The sequence below is a fragment of the Ursus americanus genome, chromosome 4, assembly GCF_024610735.1.
Source record: "Ursus americanus isolate L20-20 chromosome 4, mUrsAme1.1.p, whole genome shotgun sequence".
Lineage (NCBI taxonomy): Eukaryota > Metazoa > Chordata > Mammalia > Carnivora > Ursidae > Ursus > Ursus americanus.
In genome coordinates, this window is record NC_142130.1 from 90,292,484 (window position 1) to 90,309,958 (window position 17,475).

Genomic DNA, 17,475 nt, shown 5'->3' on the forward strand with positions numbered 1-17,475 from the left:
AACACGCACAGGGGTTTCAAAGACAAGTGGACACAAAGGAAGGGGTATGTGAGCACTTGTTAATTTTTTTTAAATCAACATCACACAAGTCATTGTAGGAATTATGAGTTAATTCATCTGGCTTTGCAGCCAGTGAGGTATTAAGGGGAAATTTTAAAAATCCTCTAGAAAGTGTAAATGCTGTTACTTATTCCAAGCACCGTCGACGAATTGTTATAATTAGAGCTATGCTGTTTTCTTCGTTTTTCTTTCAATAGTGTGATCTGGCAGTGCCTCGGGCCGTTAGGCTTCTAATAAATTATTAATCTGGGAGTTAATAATTCATGTTAATTGGTGCTGTAAGCCACTTTCTCTGGCAAATGCGAGCAAAGGTCATAACTTCTTCATCGCAAAGGTGAAACCTTTTCTAAGTTTCTCTTTCCATGTTCTATCATGGAAATATTAAGATACGGAAGGCAAAATTTAACCAGGGCTGGGAAAGCGAGATAATTCCAAGGGTAGAGGCCGAGACCTGCGGTCACAGTGTGTGGGACAGCACTGCCTCCACAGCCCTGTCAGAGGAAGACGAGGGCTCCAGGGAGCTCAGCGGACCCCGGCCCCGCGGGAGCCCCCCACGAGGAAGACCGTGACTCAGGTTTGTGACTGTACTGTACCGCGATGGAGAACAGCTGTGACTGTGACTCGTTGCTCAAACTCTTTTTTTTTTTTTCAGACGATAAAACAAGGCATTCGAGTGGCTCCCCAGTGGGATTTTTCGTGAAGAATGTTGATTCTGCTAAGTTACAAGGGACAGATTTAAGCACAGAGGGCAATTCGTTCACATGGGGTGACTCCCCCGAACCCCAAGCAAATCCCTGTCACCGTTGACATCTTTGATTTTAATTAACATACTTTGTTCTATTCCTTTTTCTATCCCCCAGAAAGAATTTGAGGTAATTCTTGGTTGCAGACCACGGAAGACAAGAAACCAAAGGCTTTCTCTTAAAAAATCTGCATTTACTTCTCAACTCATTGGTTCATCCTTGGGTCTAGGATGCGGCCACTAGCGGCCTATATGTTCTGGTTTTATACATTTTTCAGCCTCGATAATGACTTGAATGTTTCACGTCAGGCCACAGACTGATGCAATGACATAAAATTTTCCCATTTGGAGAATAAAATTGTTCTTAGTAGTGGTTTTTTTTTTTCAATGTTCATGAGAAGATAGACATAAACTATGCGAAGGATTATGTCTAAAGACTGAGGATAAAATTTAAGTGCAAACTACTAGTTTAAAGAGTTTCAGGGCCAGAAGTCAAATCCTCCAGCTCTTTTTTTTTTTTCCTAAAGAGAATTTCAATAGCATATGCTTTTCATTGTGCTCCTTTCCAGTCATTTACATACGGGGGAAACGTATATTTGGCAATAGGTCCTATTTTTAGTTGTCCTTGAAACTTGCCCTTTGAAAATGTTTTCATTTCTGGCACATATGTGTGTTTTAAGCAGAATGAAAACACAAAGCAAAAAAGAAAAATATGTACAGAAAGGAATGATTTTTCCAGCTCCGTGTAGCACAATAAGAAAGCAATCATTCAGTTGTGACTTTAAAAATGGACGGGTGCCTGAATTTTCCAAGTATTTCCTTCTAAATGACCGTTTCTCTACAGAACTGAACTAATGTAAAGAGACAGGTTGTTCTAGTGCCAAAACTGAACAAGCAGAAAAGGACACGGGCTATATTTTCATAGGAGGAACTTGACTAAATAATACCTACTCTGTTTCCCCACAGCCTCTTGGGTTGATTCAGAAGAAGGTGCCATATGCCCCCTGCGTGTCACCGCGTGTGTTTTCCTGGCCCGGCTCTTTATCAGCACCAGACTTCTATTACTTGCAGTCAGTAACAAAGATTCATCCTTGTGTCCACCAAGCAACAAGGAGAATCTTTGTCACTTAGTGTAATTAATAGCCGCACCTCGCACGGGAAGAAGGGAGAAGGACGCCCTTTGCACAGAAACTTTGGGTGGATTCAGAACAGGCTTCGTGGATCTTTGCTGCCTTTTGACCAACTGAACGGCCAGAACTCCAGCGGAGGCGGGCGGTAAGCAAAGTGTTTCCTCCGGGGCCGTGTGTGTTCCTAAGTCCAAGCCCTGTAACTGGTCCAGGAGAGCTCTCTAACTTAACCTATTGAACCAGAAGAGCTTGGAGGTCCTCCGCCACGTACATCCCACCTGGAGCCCCGCATCCTTCCTGCCGCCATCATATTGTCTCCATGAACCTCCGGACAGGTTCCATAGAGGATAAAAAAATAAAAATAGAAAGGAGAAATTGGGTTGTTTAACTTGCTCCATAACCCTTCAGAGAAGGTGAGTTAGGCCCTGTTTTCAAAAGGAGAGACATGAGAACTCGGGCTTGGAGACACTGGTACTTGCCCAGCAGACACAGATGGAAACAGCCAAATCCAGATTCCAAATCCAGGCTTCTTGGCTCATTTTACACTGAATCATGGCCCTTTTTCTCACTCTCTGGGCTCCTGCTTTTTTATTATTTTGAGGACCCCACTTTCTCTATTTCTTCCTCTTCCATAAAAATGGCTGGATTTAACTTACTTGTCCCCAGACCTTTAACTTGCTGTCCCACATACTGGGGCAAACCTAATCTTCTCTCTCACACGTTCCTGGTGCCCTTAAATACTCATAGCACTTCACCAACGCCCCGCTTTCAATTGCTGCGTCTCCGGGATTTCTTTCCAGAGGCCACTTTGTCACTTCATTTAACAAACATATGCAAATTCTAAGGCCGATGGAGTTTTTTCCTTCTTTTCCTGCCCAAGGAGAAAGTAAACACATTTTGCATTTTCTGTCCCTGATCTACAATCTCACCAAGTTTCCACTGTATCCTAAAACAAAACAAAACAAACAAACAAAATAAACAAAAAACCCCACCTCATGTATTTCTAACTTGGCCCATCCATCAGATATTCAGAGGATGGCCCACCAGGTTTCTCACCTCTCACGTCTCAGGAATGTCCAACCCTACTTACAGGGAGTGGTTGGGTCTCTTTTCCTGCTCTGTGCCTCCCTCTATGCAACCAGCATTGACCTGATTCCCTCCCCCTCTTCAGGGCCCAGGACTCCCTGACACTTTCCTCTGAACATGAATGTTATCCATCTCCCTGCTCCCCTGACCTCCCCCAAACCATAGCTCTGCTCCAAAACCATCAGCTACCTCCTTTTCCTGACCTTTCCAGAGACCCTCTGCAATCACCCCACAGAGCCAGCTCTGTCCTACTCCACCTAACAACATCTTCGGGCCTCCGGTGTATTGCCAGTCCACGTTCATGGTGCTCCTCGTCCAATTTAGGAACCTCCCCGACCTACCTGCATTGCAATAGGCTGCAGCAATAACGACTTTTGGTGGCCAGCCTCCACAGGCCAGCTCTGATTTGGGATATATAGTTTCACGCTGCATGCTAAGAACAGGAGTACCTGTTAGTCCCAGTGGCACTGTGAGTATAATAAATTATAATGCTACAAGTATGCATTAAATCCTAATTCTCTATGTGTATATTAAATCAAAATCATTCCTTCCAAGCTCACAAACGCTCCTTGCCTACAAAACATGTGATTTTGAGGCCAACAGCCCTCCACGTTTATACAGAACCCTCAGCCCAGCTTGACAAGCACAATCTCAATTCCCACCCCTAGGGTACAACTTTTGGTTGATGTGCCCCTAAGTGAGTAAATGATCCCTTCTCCCACCCCAAACCCCTTTCACACCTTACACCTTTGGTTCTGCCTTATGGAAAAGATCATGAGGCTTCCTGTGACCCCAGTAGATAATATAGAGAGTGAGCTTCTGTTGTTACCCTAATATCTTCCACTCACGGAATCCTGAGCTAGAAAGCAAGCTAAAAGGAAGCACTAAGAACTGGAGGACGAGCTGCTCCCAAGTCCATCTGTGTAGCTCGGACCACTCCACAAATTCCAGATTGAATTGACTTTGAGGTGTCTCAGAGGCACTTAGGTGTCCAAGAGGCAAAAGTCACCACCAAGGCCAACTTCCTTGCCCCTTCTGCAGGTGAAATCAGGCAGGGATTTGGGGGTTATCCTGGACTTCTCCTTTTCCACCATCCCCTGCCATCTCCAAGTCAGATCCAAATCCTGCTGAAGAGCTGGCCTAAAGTCTCCCTGAATCTGTCCTCTCCTCTCCAACCCCATCATTCCGTCTCCAGTGCACAACTAGAAATGGTATCACAGTGCCCAGACCACCTTTTAACCTGTACCCAGGAATTGTTTGAAACCCTTCCCCATCTCTCTGTTGTCTACACCATGAACTTGTGAAGACATCTGGGCTAGAAAGATGGCTCGGGGGGCCACTGGACCCAAGCTTTCAGTGTCGCCTCTCAGTGGGCTCTCTAGCTCACCATCCACATGAGAGACCCAGCTTTCTGCTCAACTCCATAAATGGAAGGTATTAGAATAACAGCAGAAGCTGTTTTGCATCTCTTAGGGTGGCATAGAGGGCTTTCCAAGGTTTGGCCTCTGCAGAATGCTAATTACAGCAATAGTGGACGGCTCATAGTTTTCCATACCCACCAGCCTTTGTACATGTGCTCCCAGCAGGAAGATCTTCCCCCAGACATTCTCACACCCCTATACAACACCCCTCCCCCATTATTCATGGGAGGAAAACCTATTTACAGGCTTGCTTGGCTACTACACCCTGTGAGATCTTTCTGACTGCTTCATCCTGAACCTGAACCCCAAATTCCCTCATAGAATGAAGCACACCACCTGCACACAATAGTATAATGACTTCCATTGACAACTACTCTACAAATTAGTCTGCTGAGTGTTTTAATATAGCGGTTATTGTTCGCACATTATTTTACTGGAATTGTGATGTTACATTATCGTTTGATAAGTAGAAATGCAATATGCCTGTATATATTTTAATTTGACTCTCATGAAACTAGAAATATTTGTGCACTTTTACCTAAAGAATGTCAGTTTTATAGAGCTAAATATATGCATGCATGTGTGATCTATTCTTGTGTATTGATCGACCACACAGCTAATATAATTTAACTTTTGTTATGTGCACTACTTACTATAGAAAAATTCTAAAGAGAAAGGTCAAAAACAATAAGCATGATTATCTAAACATCAAACTATATTTTATGAAACTAAGGAAGTTTCACCATTGTCATCAATTTGTGAGTCACAACAGGAAAAGGACTTGCTGGACAGAGAGAGGCCCACTGCACCTGCCCTTGAAGGAACTACACCCTCTTCTCTTTCATGGGTTACTTAAATCAAGACATCAAAGTTGCTGCTCTGGAAACGGATGGATACTGCCAACTATCATATGACAGGTAGATTTTATTTAACTTTATCTTATTCATCGTTCCTCCCACATACACACCGAAAAAATGCCAGGGATCACTAAACATCACTGGTTGTGTGGTATCTAAGTCTTCACTGTTGACCAAAACCATTTAAAGTTTAATCTTTAATCCCACTTATATTACCTATTAAGAAAAACTTGGACTGTATTCCAGATCCTTATTCCTTATAGAGTCAGTCTATAAAATAATCAGACTAATTTGTACAAGTCGCACAGAAAAGACAATTGAACCACTATAGTTACGCCTCACTTGCCTAATTTATTCCGTGTCATGCTTAACTTCCATGGCAAGTAATAGCTGCCACGAGCTGTTGGTTGAGAAGCTGCAGAAAGAGCATACTTCGGGTATTCCCACACCGAACACCCCGCAAGCCCACGAGATGGAGGTGAGACGCCTTATGATAGCCTGCCTTCCTTTGTGGCCATTATCTGAGGCAAATATTTAAGGTCCCCATTGTCCATGAGTTGGGCCCTTCTATGCACACAAAATGGCTGCTCTTAAGGAGTAATTATGAGCTTCCAATCCTTCCTAATAGAAGTGAGTTTATGCACTAAAAGACAGGAATTCATCCACATTCAACCCCGGAGGACTAAATCCTGTAGCTAGAGAATTAGAACACCTCAGCGTTTTTCAGTGAATCAAAAAATGCCATGCTTTAGCTCCCTCTGTTCCATCCTTGCCTCCTCCCCACCCACTAGCCACTGGTCAATAGTGACTCCTTCCTCACTTAGACTAGAATTTCATTTTCACTCTCTGCTCCCTTAGACTTGAGGTTCCAGAACTTTCCTTCTTTCTCATATTATTCTCATCTTGATCCAAAATTCAAATACCAGTTTCCCTGGTGTTTTTCTTTTTCATTATTTTCAGAAACACAGTTTCTGCCAGAGTACTCAACCAACCATCCACTCCACTCGATCTGAAAAGGGAGCCAAGCAGCTCGCTCTCCACATGGCCTTCTGTTTGTTTTGGTCCTCTGGTAGTGCTACTCTTGTATAAATAATTACCTGATAATGACTTCCAGGAACATTTCGCTTTGAAAGATTGCAAAGGAAACCCCCTCTTTGCCCTCCGCCATCTCCCGTCTATCCATTAACCCTCCTTTCCAAAGCCCAGCACCTCCCTTGCTTCCTCAACTACTTCTCTCCTACCCCTGGATTTGACTAGGCCAATTCACCACCTACTAGCTTCTGAAGAATGGGACAGCAAATAACTGCAGCTCTACCCTCTACCCTCCCCACCACACACACACACACACACACACACACACACACACACACACCCCTTTCTTTTCATGGAACCCATAAAGACATGCAGGAAGCTGACTCTAAAAGCCACTGGTCCCGCCTACAGAGGTCCATTATAAGAGCAGAAGAAATGGCCAAAGAGGTAATCACCCAAACTAATTACAAGTTGGACTTCAAATTTGAAGGCTATTTCTCATTTCTGTGTTCAAGTCATTGGAAGAGGTTTTATGGGTTGGTTCATTCCCCCCAGTAATGTGTTCACTGTCCCAGAAACTTGAGAGGCACTTAAAAATATTAATAGAACTTTTCTTCTATAAAAATATGTGGCATTTGTCTGAGCAAACTTGAACCTGAAAAAGTACATTCAATTTGAATTCCAAAAAGATGTATTTCCCAGCTATTTACTGAGAGATTTCCCTGGAATTCCATTTTGTTGATGTCCATACATTTATCAAATTAAACTTGAGGAAGGCAGAGAGTGCTTATCCTTGAGAAGTTTATGGGAACAGAAGCCCCAGAATGGAACCATGAGATAACTTAGAAAAATTAACCACTTACCTCTAAATGGCATGCAAAAAAGTAAACCATTCTAAGAGATGAACATTTTATTTCATTTTTATTACAGTATCAAGTATCATAAATAGATCAAGTTGGTTTGCCTCTGTTATTAAGAGCAATAAAGTGAGATTAACCTTTTAGTGCTTAAAAGTGTTCTGTCTTTTTAAAAATAAGCCTTCTGGAAACTAAAAGACATACAACTAATGCAATCTTAGGCTGGATCCTGTATTGAAGGAAAAAATGTTATAGGAGCTATTATGGACAGCAGATTTGATAAAAATATTATACTGATGCTAAATTTACTAAAACTGGTAAGTGTGTTGTGGTTATATAAGAGAATAATTATCTTTGTTCTTAGGAAATAAACACTAAGTATTCAAGGATTACAGGCCATGATGCATGCAACTTACTTACAAGTGTTCAGAAAAAAATATTACATGCGTATATGTATAGAAAGAGAGGGAACAAACGATAAAGCAAACCCAATAAAATGTTCACAACAGGTGAATCTGGGTAAAGGTATTTGTTGTTCTTTGTAAATATTCTTATTGCAATTTTCCTGTAAGTCTGAAATTATTTCCAAGCAAAAAGTTTTAAAAACAGATGTCATGTGGTTTAAAAAAGAAGAGTTGAAACGTCTAGAGACAAAAGGGAAGACGAAAAATTAATTTCCTGGAAAACAGTTCTCTGCAAAATGGGAAGATGCCATTTTCATGTTCAGAGATGGGTTGAAGCCATAAATGTTCTTTGTACTGCTGTCCACCAGGCTCATTCTTATCTCTCTAGTCCTTCTCATCAGCTAACAGCATTCAAAAGCATTCAGGTTAGCTAAAAATATCATCAAACAAAAAGTATGAAAATGAGCCTCTTGGTGCAAACAATGTGTATCACCATCTTGGCTCTGAACCCTCTCCTTCCTGCTGCTGCGGTCTTGTCCATTAAATCAGGCAAGTGCAATTCTATGCTATACCCCTAGGGGGAGCTCCGTAAGATGGACGTTCAATGTTCTAAAACTCAAAACACCTTTGAAATTGATGGCTGTGTTCCAGGCCAAGTTACTAAATAATATTTTCTCTTAATAATGATGATAATTATGATAAATAATAAGAATTACTATCATTCTGTTCTAAGCCTTATATGTATTAACTCATCTAATCATCATAACCTTACAAGAGAAGTATTATGATTATTTCCACTTTACAAATGAAGAAACCAAAGCTCAGAGAGACTAAGTTAGTTGCCTAAAGTCACACAGCTGGTAAGTCAACAAATCTAAACCCAGTCAGTCTGACTCCAAAGCTCACATTTTTAATGACCACACTAGACGTCTCAACTCTACCCTCTTTAGACTCAGATCTCTACCTGCTAGCTAGCTGAACAGTTTTAATTATTCTAATTGACTGATTGGGACATCACTATAAATGCCACTTGTTTTTGTTTAAATCCCATTACTTAAGTTTCATAAAGCAAATCTCCCATTGAAAAGTCAAATATGCTCTATGGCCACTATTAAATGTCTAAGGCCAATTTCACTGTATGTTCTTTTCAGTAAGTGAGATCACCACTGCTAAATAAGCCGAGAAGATTAAATCATTAACTGCCTTGCCATGAACTCTTCAGTGATTTTTCTCATAATCCAAAATGATTGCTCCTTTCTAAATCCATTGTGAGCCATTAGATGGTATTCAGCCTCAGTAACAACAGGAAATGTATCAGTTCCTTGCACATAATCCGCAAGTAACATGATCTAAGACTTGTTTTGTTCGTTTAGCAAGTACTTCACATGAGTTCGCATCAAGAAACCTATTCTCCTCCTCTCAGGAATGTTGAGGGCTCTGATAGGCTTTCTTAGAATGAGCAAGCACTTACTTCATGGGCTTCCTCCTTCCAAAAGAAAGCTCCACAGCAATAACTGGGGTGGTATTCCAGCAGAGATACTAGTGGTAGTAATCATGGTACCTAACGGTAGTAGTAGGCTAACATCTCATTGAGTACCAGGCACTGTTCTGTGATTCTATCTCCCCACATCCTTTTGATTTAAGTATAATCAGTGTCCCATTTTACAGATGAGGCAGTGGAGGCAGAGAACAAGGAAGGTATCCTGGCCACTGGAAAGTTGGATTTTGCAACCACCTGGTATTGGTCGGTCTAACTACTGTAACAAACAACCCTAAATCTCAGCAGTGTACCCTAATCCAAGTTTATGTACCACTCATATCACAGTCTGATCAAACATTCAGCAGCAGCCTACCACAAGGGGATTCAGGGACCCTGGCTCATTCCTTCTGGTGATTTCACTATCCTCTGGCCCTTGGAGTTCTCCTTGGACCATGTCCAGCTGGTGGAGAATAGAGAGGCCTAGAATGTGGTCTCCTGTGTGAGCAGGAGGAAAATAAGCGGCTTGGTGCACACTTAGCTCATGATTGGAAAGATGACAGAAGCGTAGGGTAGGTGAGGGCAAAGGAGAGAGAGCAAGAGACAAATTTTGGTCCCTGGCGACCTATCCAGTGTGGCATGCCACACTCCCTTCCTCACCTTGCCCCACACAGAAAGCCAACATCCACACATGTCTTCTGGTGCCAGGAAATCGCATTGTGATTTCTTGTGCCTTCAAGAGCAATCAATCCTTGGAATCTTCTGGGGCAGGGTCTCTATCAACAACTAAACAAAAGAAGCATCATGGGGTGGAGGCCAGAGGCACACGGATGTTCTCTGACTCATCTGAACTTGGGCCTGAAGTAAGCAAAGTGTTCATACATTGACATGGCCTTGACCTGGGCAAGGCATTGCTTTGGATAAGCCTGTTGCTGAGTGCTTAGTCTGGGCTCAGGCAGGCTGGATCTCACTCTGGTTCCCACCACACCTTATGTGATTATTAGGTCATAAGAGTTTCATGAAGTGAAGTCAAATAAATCAGGGCTTAGCCGGCTATAGTTACAGGGATCCAGGAAGAGCCGTTGTAATAAGGCAGAGATGCCTGTCAAGGATTGACGACCTCCCTCCTTGTCATTCGGTTATGTCCTATTTATTCTTAGTTTTATTTTGGTTCATCAGCCAGCCTTTGAAGGCATTCCTTTTCAGTTATGTATAGTAGGGAAATTTCCTGTCAAACATCAAATTCTGGACATTCAGTCTTTCATTGGCCCAGAAGATAAAACTTAACGTTGCCTTAAAAATATCTGTCAAAGATCTTGATTTTGCCAAATGTTAGTGTTTCAGAGGTTGTTTATACAGTAATGCCACTACCCAAAGACATCGTAATATAGCATTACTGACCCAACATTTCCTTAGAACGTATGAGTCAACATAATTTTTCTCTGCCCAGTTGGTATCTCAATGTCTTTAGACTCCGCCTAGTATCAAAATTCCAGAAAAAATACAATGTCTAATTAAGAGCCACCGAGTGTTCACCAAAGTAGAGCACAAACATTTTAAAGATGAAATACATAAATAATCATTTGGTCCCCTTTCTCTTTTTCTCCCTTCCTCCCCTCTACACTTCCTCCTTCCAAGACTTTCAAAGACAGACTGAGAAAGGAGGAAAGTTCTCAGATAAAACTAAACAGGTAGGGGGCCTGGGTGGTGCATTTGGTTGAGCATCAGACTCTTGATTCAGCTCAGGTTGTAATCTCAGGGTCATGGGATCAAGCCCCATGTTGGGCTCTGCACTCAGCGGAGAGTCTGCTTCCCCTCTCCTTCTCCCTCTGTTCTTCCCCAAACTCTCTATCTATCTCTAACACAAATTTTAAAAAATTAAAAAAAAATACATAAAACAGGCAAATTCATCAGACATAATATCTGTGCAATTCTGTATGAATATCATTACGTATGTGTGAACTGCCAGAGTCATAGAAAACAACTGGAAAGGACCAGCTAGAAACCAATGTAGCTGGATGAGCCCATAAAGAAAAGTTGAAGCTTTAGTGCAAGGACTTAAAAAGACCATGAGAACCTGATGGGCTAGGAATCACAAAAGGAACATAGCAATGTCGAAAATAAACTGATCCTGCAGTTGAGGAGACGGAAATTACAACCAGCATAACTCAGTTCACATTATTGCTCTGAGTGCCTAGGAAAATGGGGTGTTGTGTTATACACTGGGGTTGGACAGATAAGGAGGAAGTGATCCCTGCCCCTGCAGAGGGAGACAGACAGGTAATTTCCCTTCAAGGTGGTAAATGCAACGCAGGGGATGGTCAGGGTTGAGGGAAGCACAGAGGGAGACTGGACCTCCAATCGTGTCTCAGGGACAGAGACAGAGAGGCAGGATCTGGGCATGTGGGAGGAAACTACTAAACCAAGAGTTAAAGGCATTTGAATGTGGACAAGAAAAAAAAAAAAAAAGATGAGCAGAAGGGATGTCATGGTGAGAGTATGTCAATAGATCAAAGACCAGAGGAAAGTCTTGAAGAATCTGGCCTGATTCAGCTCAGAGGCAGAGCAAGACGAGAGGAATAGGGACCTTACCTGCAAAAGCTTCTAGATAGCAGCATACCTAATACACTCTTCACTCACCTCAGTGGTAACTTCATCTATCAGGAGGTAGGGAAAATAGTAAGTCCCACCCAAGCCCAAGTTCTAATTAACCAAAATAAACTGTCTGGCAGAGGAGAAGGAACAGGAACATAAAGAAAGTTATTGCATGTCCTTGGGGTTTTGTAGCCAAGTAGAATACATATAAAAAATACTCTCCCCCCCAAAAAAAAAATTTTTTTAATCAGAAAACAATTACATAGAATTCTATGGGCAAAGACTTTGTGGGGGGGGGGAGAAGACAATTCAAGAGAGTTTCAAGGTTCTAAAAAAGTAAAATGGAGTGCAGTGATACAATCAGAAATAATGACAATGGTATCTGGGGTTATAAAACAACGTTGCTTTCGTTAAAAACATTTTAGATATAATGAAATTTGCGAGAGTGAAATTAAAACCACTCCTAATTCCATTTACCAAAAATAGTCCTTTTTTTCTATAATAAATATACTTAAAGTGGAATTAGTATAAACAGTGCATGCTACATTTTTTCATTGAACATACCGTAAGCATATTCCCATTAGTTTAGTTTTCTTTGAAAACATGGCTTTTCATCCCTGAGACAAGTATCTATTGAATGGACAGTACTAACAGTGATTTAAGCATCCCCTTATTGCTGGAAATTCAAGTCATTAATAATTTACATTATAAATAACTCTACGATGAACATCTTAAGGTGCCACTGAGTTACTGACATTCCTTCACAGCAGTGTGAGCAAGGCCCCTCCTCAGCCACACTGGGGACCTGGACTGCCGGGTTTCTGACAAGGGCTGCTGAGACAACGTTCCCAGCTGGCCGACGCATCTGTCTCAGGGAAACATTACAAAGCTCTCTTTCAGTTATCCTTGAACATGGAGGAAGAATGAGATGAAAACCATTAGGCCCTATTTCAAGGACTTTTTGCTTGGCCTGAAAATGTGCGAGAACAGATCCAGGGAATTCCTAGACACCGTGGGTGGCCTGGAGGGACTATTCTTACGATCATTCATTCTGTTCACTTTCTTTTGTGCCAATCAGAAGTTTGGCCAATAAATCCTTTTGCCCCCTCTCTCCTAATCTGAAAGATTGGGCAATGTTCTGGTGTATACACAGATTTTTTTTTTTATACAAGTCACAAACATGGGAAGTGCACAAGAGATGGAAATACAACTAATTTTGTCCAGGTTGTTCATGAAATTGCCAAGCCAAGGCGGGGGGGGGGGGGATGAAAACACTGTTGGGTGAGTAGGCAGCACCAAGAGGCAAGAGAGTGAGATGGTGCGGTGGGCAGAGGCATGCCTGCAGTTGGGGGGGTGTTCCCAGGGGGTCAAGAGAACAGATGAGGACAGGCCATCCAGGGACTTGAGCCAGAGGTCAATGGCTTATAAGGCTCAGTGGGGAAGGGGATCACTTTTTGTCCAGTTTCCGTGAACTTGCTCGTTGGAAGAAGCTCCTTCGAGGCAAGGTCCAGCCTTAGACCTTCCTGAGACCCGTGACTGAATCCCTAAGGGAAAGCATCCAGAGAGCCCCAAACGAAATTTGCAGTAAAACTCTGGACGTTGCTGGTGGCAGAAGGTGAAGCAAGCAGAGTTATGGAAACTAGGGCCTGTCCCTTCCACCAATCTGAGGACTAGCTCAGATTCCTGGGAGCCTTGTGAAAACAACAGCACTCCCCAGGGGGCTCAGAACCAGCCCACGTTGCTCCCCAGGAAGAGTGAGGCTCCACCAGCAAAGGGCAGACACCCATTTGTCATGATTCCATCTCAGAGAAACTGCCCTTCCTGAGAACCAAATGTGCTCCTGCAGACAACGTGCATCCTCCCAGCCAGGAGCTTGAGAGAATTCCAGGAGGAGAGGGAGGAGAGGCTTGAAAAATGCCTCGTCATACGATGAGTCACCAATGGCCCTTCTGCGCCTTGTTCTTTCCTTCCCAATGGCAGTAAGGGCCGCCATCAGGCAGAAGAGCACCCCATTTCAGGCCCCCACGCTGGGGACCGGAAGGGGAGGAAGGGGCGGGGAGCTCAGAGGCTCAAGTAGCAGCCTGCTCTTGGCAGGGGCCGCTGCTAATTTTCTTTGGCTGGCTCTGACTACCTGTCTGAAAGCACTGCGATGCAGGAAGGAAATTTTTCAAGAGATTAAACTATGATTGTTTCCTGTGTGGCTGTCTTCGCTGGTGTATGAAAAAAAGCTTTAAGGGCACTTGAAAAGAGATTTGTCTGAATAGCAGGGCTGTTGTGATTCATCTCCCCCAAGTCGGGATTTGGCCAATTTCCTCAGGAAAGTGGTTGATTAGGACCCACGGATTTATCCGTGGCCTAAATATAAGATGTCATAAAGGTGATTAATGCTGAGCTCACCATCAGAGGGAGTTAAAAGTTTATAAAAGCTATTTTTAACGGTTTGGAAGGGGAAAAATCCTCACTTGTCTCATTGCCAACATGTTTCAATAGTTAAAAACCTCTTTGTGGCCCCTGATAATTCATGCTACCAACTGTTAAAGGTCCTTGTATTTTCTGATTTTACAAGTTTGTTTGAAAAACTGATTCAATGTGTTTCGCTGTTTACAGAAAAGCACACAAGGGAAGGAAAATAAAATCTATTTCCACTGTGATTGGCGATGGCTGTTGCTGGTATCACTGAGGTACAATAAACTGGTTTCTTTCTTCCCCCCTGCCTTGCTGTTTACCTGCCTGCCCTACAAATGGCAACTGATGGAGGGTATTCCAAGATCATCTTCAGAGCCCAGGCAAAACTAGCCTGGGATTCCCAAATCAGAGGAAATCAGAATAGCTTAGGCAGTGGATGATGGCATTGATGGCCACGAGCCGTGTCTAGCGTGGCTCAGTGATGTCACGTTACCCAGAGATGCTCCAAAATGTAACATTATTGTCAGAATTCCACGAGGCTAGGGCACTCCTCCAGTTACAAACCAACCAACTTTGTTTAAAGGAACACAACTGATCAGCCTCTTTTCCAAGCTGAATTTTCTGTAAGGTAGTTAGCAAATTCTCTGAAAGCTGCATTTAACCATTTGGCCAAATCATGTGCTAACACCCTAAAAGACATTTACTGAAAATTAAAGGTTGTCATTGTTGGCTAGATACGTGGCATTTTATGGATGGTAGAAGCATGAAGGTATGGATGCATTCTGTAAGATGTACAGGGTGGGAGCAGGGGAGGGGTTAGTTGTTGAAATATTGTTACTATCAGCGATTTAGTGACTAGCACACTCGAATGACATGCTTTCTGTGCTCCCTGCATCATTTTGTAGATTGACCCGAACTGACCTTGGAAACCCAATGCAGGTGTTCCCTGCCTGTTTAGCAAACACTGATGGGGGCCCTCTAACGTAATAGGAACATTGTCTGCTGCCCAGTGCTGGAAACGCAAACACGTCTAAGAGTTCAGTGAGCTCCACAGTGAGCCTGGCAGATAAAGAAGGTTCTTACAACTGAGAAAGGTAAGTGATATGATAATATGTACCTGTGCACATGGTCTGGCAGTCAGGGAGAGGTAAAAGCTTTTCTCCCGGAGTGCCAGCAGTAGAGATAATAACAGCTATCGGAGCTAACTAGAAGCTTCTGTTTAAGGGCAAAACCCAGAAGTTACAGGAGTGGCTCTTTCTCCTCTGCCATTGGTCTGAACTGACTCTGATCGCCACACCCAACTGCAAAGGGGGCTGGGAAATGTAGTCTCTCGCTGAGTAGCCATTACTCCCTAAAGTGGTGGAGTTCCCATTACCAAAAGAAAGAGAGAATTGACTACTGGACCACAGTTAGCAGTTTCTTTTCCTGTCATTTTAAACCATTGTTATATGGGAGTCCAAAAGGGGCCATAACATCAAAAGCATCAACCAGCAAAACAGCTTTTGTTGCATATGCAAGGAATAGGGCTGCATGCTGCCGAGTCTACCCCGAAGGGTATGACGCTTGATTATTACATTTTGCAACAAAACTGCCTGTAACTTACAATTAACTATTTATAAGACATAAATATAACAATAAGATTTATTTTCACATTAAAATAAATAGCGACATAACGTGCTTAAGATTTGTTCAAAAAGTAGTAGAGAATTCAAGTGCAAGAGAAGCAAAAGGAAATGGGACAACCTTTAAATCTTCAGAACTCAAGAGAAGATAGCAAGAGCAAGAAAAATCCCCCAGAATTAGAGCGAGCTGCGGCTGTTTCCTCAGCTGCATGTTACTCATCTTTGTGCTGCCCGTACCTGGTACAGCCCACTTCCTGGCATGTACTGGCTCTTGATTAATGTTGAAGACAGGGGAAGAACACTTTATTTGGGTTTTAAACAACGGATAAAACGTACTAAGAACCATCACTGAAGGGTCATTTGACCTTGGCCTCACAATCACAGGGTCTCAATTTTTGACTTTCATAATAGATATAGGACACAGAGATGACACACAGTTGAAAGATGATGACATTCATCAATCCACTCTAATCGCATGTTGCATCACGAGGCCATACCACAAGATACACAGTGAATTAACTCTTATAAACCCTTTAAATATGTCATGCCCGGGGCGCCAGGGTGGCTCAGTCGGTTAAGCAGCCAACTCTTGATTTTGGCTCAGTTCATGATCTCAGGGTCATGAGACCAAGCCCTGCATCGGGGTCAATGCTGGGCATGGAGCTTGCATAAGTTTCTCTCTCCCTCTGCCCCTTCCCCCTGCTTGCATGCTTGCTCATAAATAAATAAATAAATAAATAAATAAATAAATAAATAACTGTCTCGTGCCTCACATAATTAAACTTCATTGTGGGGTCCATTTTGGAGTTTAAAAGAATTTGTTTGTTAAATGTAAACTTAGATATTCCAGAATATTTGCAACATTGTGTCATCATTTCTTCCCTTTCTCGTTGCTGCTGTTGTTGGTTTGGGTTTTTTATACTTAGGATCTCAAAAACCTTGAAGTATCCTGGGCCTGCCTCAAGCTTTTTAAAGTCCTGGAAAGGATCTACTAAGGTTGTCCACTCCCAATGAATATTCTTAAGTACAAGGGCCCCAAACACCCTCTCTTCTTTTGTCCTATTTAGATTCGGCAACGCGGCTTTATGCAGTTTCCCAGGGTGAAGTCACTGGGTTCTGGTAGTGTCCTGGCTCTTTCCGTCCTTCATAACAATTACTCCAAGGTCCCCAAACTCTCACTGGGCTTGAGCCCTCAGGATACCCAGCCTGGGACCCTGGCTCCCACTTCAGTCTAAGCGTTCATGGTAAAAAGGCAAACAAGGAAAGAAAGAGAGGATGGACCCAGTCCCAGCTCCCTCCATCCCCTGGGAGTGCCTGTTTGGTCATCACCGATTTTTGAGGCTCCTACCACACTCTCCACTCAAACTTGATAAATATGCACCTAACTAGACCCAAATTCCAAATCTCACACAAAAAACGTCAGTACAAGCAATCTGCAAGTGGGTTTTCTAAAAATATGTGATTTCCATATTCCATGACAACCCCCCAGGGTTCATCCTAATAAGAAATGTTCATAAAAGCAACACAACGGCAAAAACACTCGACACAAACGATGACTCTTTCCAAGCTGAGTTTCAACATGCAGAGCAGTGATATGGGAATGAGAAACAGATTTTGTGAACTGTGCTCCAGGGCTTGGTCTAGGCTCTCTCTCCTTCCCCATCTACACTTCTCCTCTATGTGACCACGTCAGAGTCCGTGACCTCTATGAACCACCACGAAGTGCTGATTTGACTTCCAAATCTTAAATTCCAGCCTCCACTTCATTCCTAAGATTCAGACTCAATAT

The 17,475-nt window shown here is 42.8% G+C and overlaps 1 long non-coding RNA gene across 1 annotated transcript in view; it reads left to right on the top strand.

The window, feature by feature from the left end:
* Window positions 1-1,407: 1,407 nt before the first annotated feature.
* Window positions 1,408-17,475, top strand: part of LOC148110294 (uncharacterized) — a 29,712-nt gene continuing 13,644 nt past the window's right edge. The window contains exons 1-3 of the long non-coding RNA XR_015724266.1: window positions 1,408-5,353; window positions 14,266-14,339; window positions 14,970-15,158. This is a non-coding gene — a long non-coding RNA (uncharacterized LOC148110294). The remainder of the gene's footprint in view (window positions 5,354-14,265; window positions 14,340-14,969; window positions 15,159-17,475) is intronic.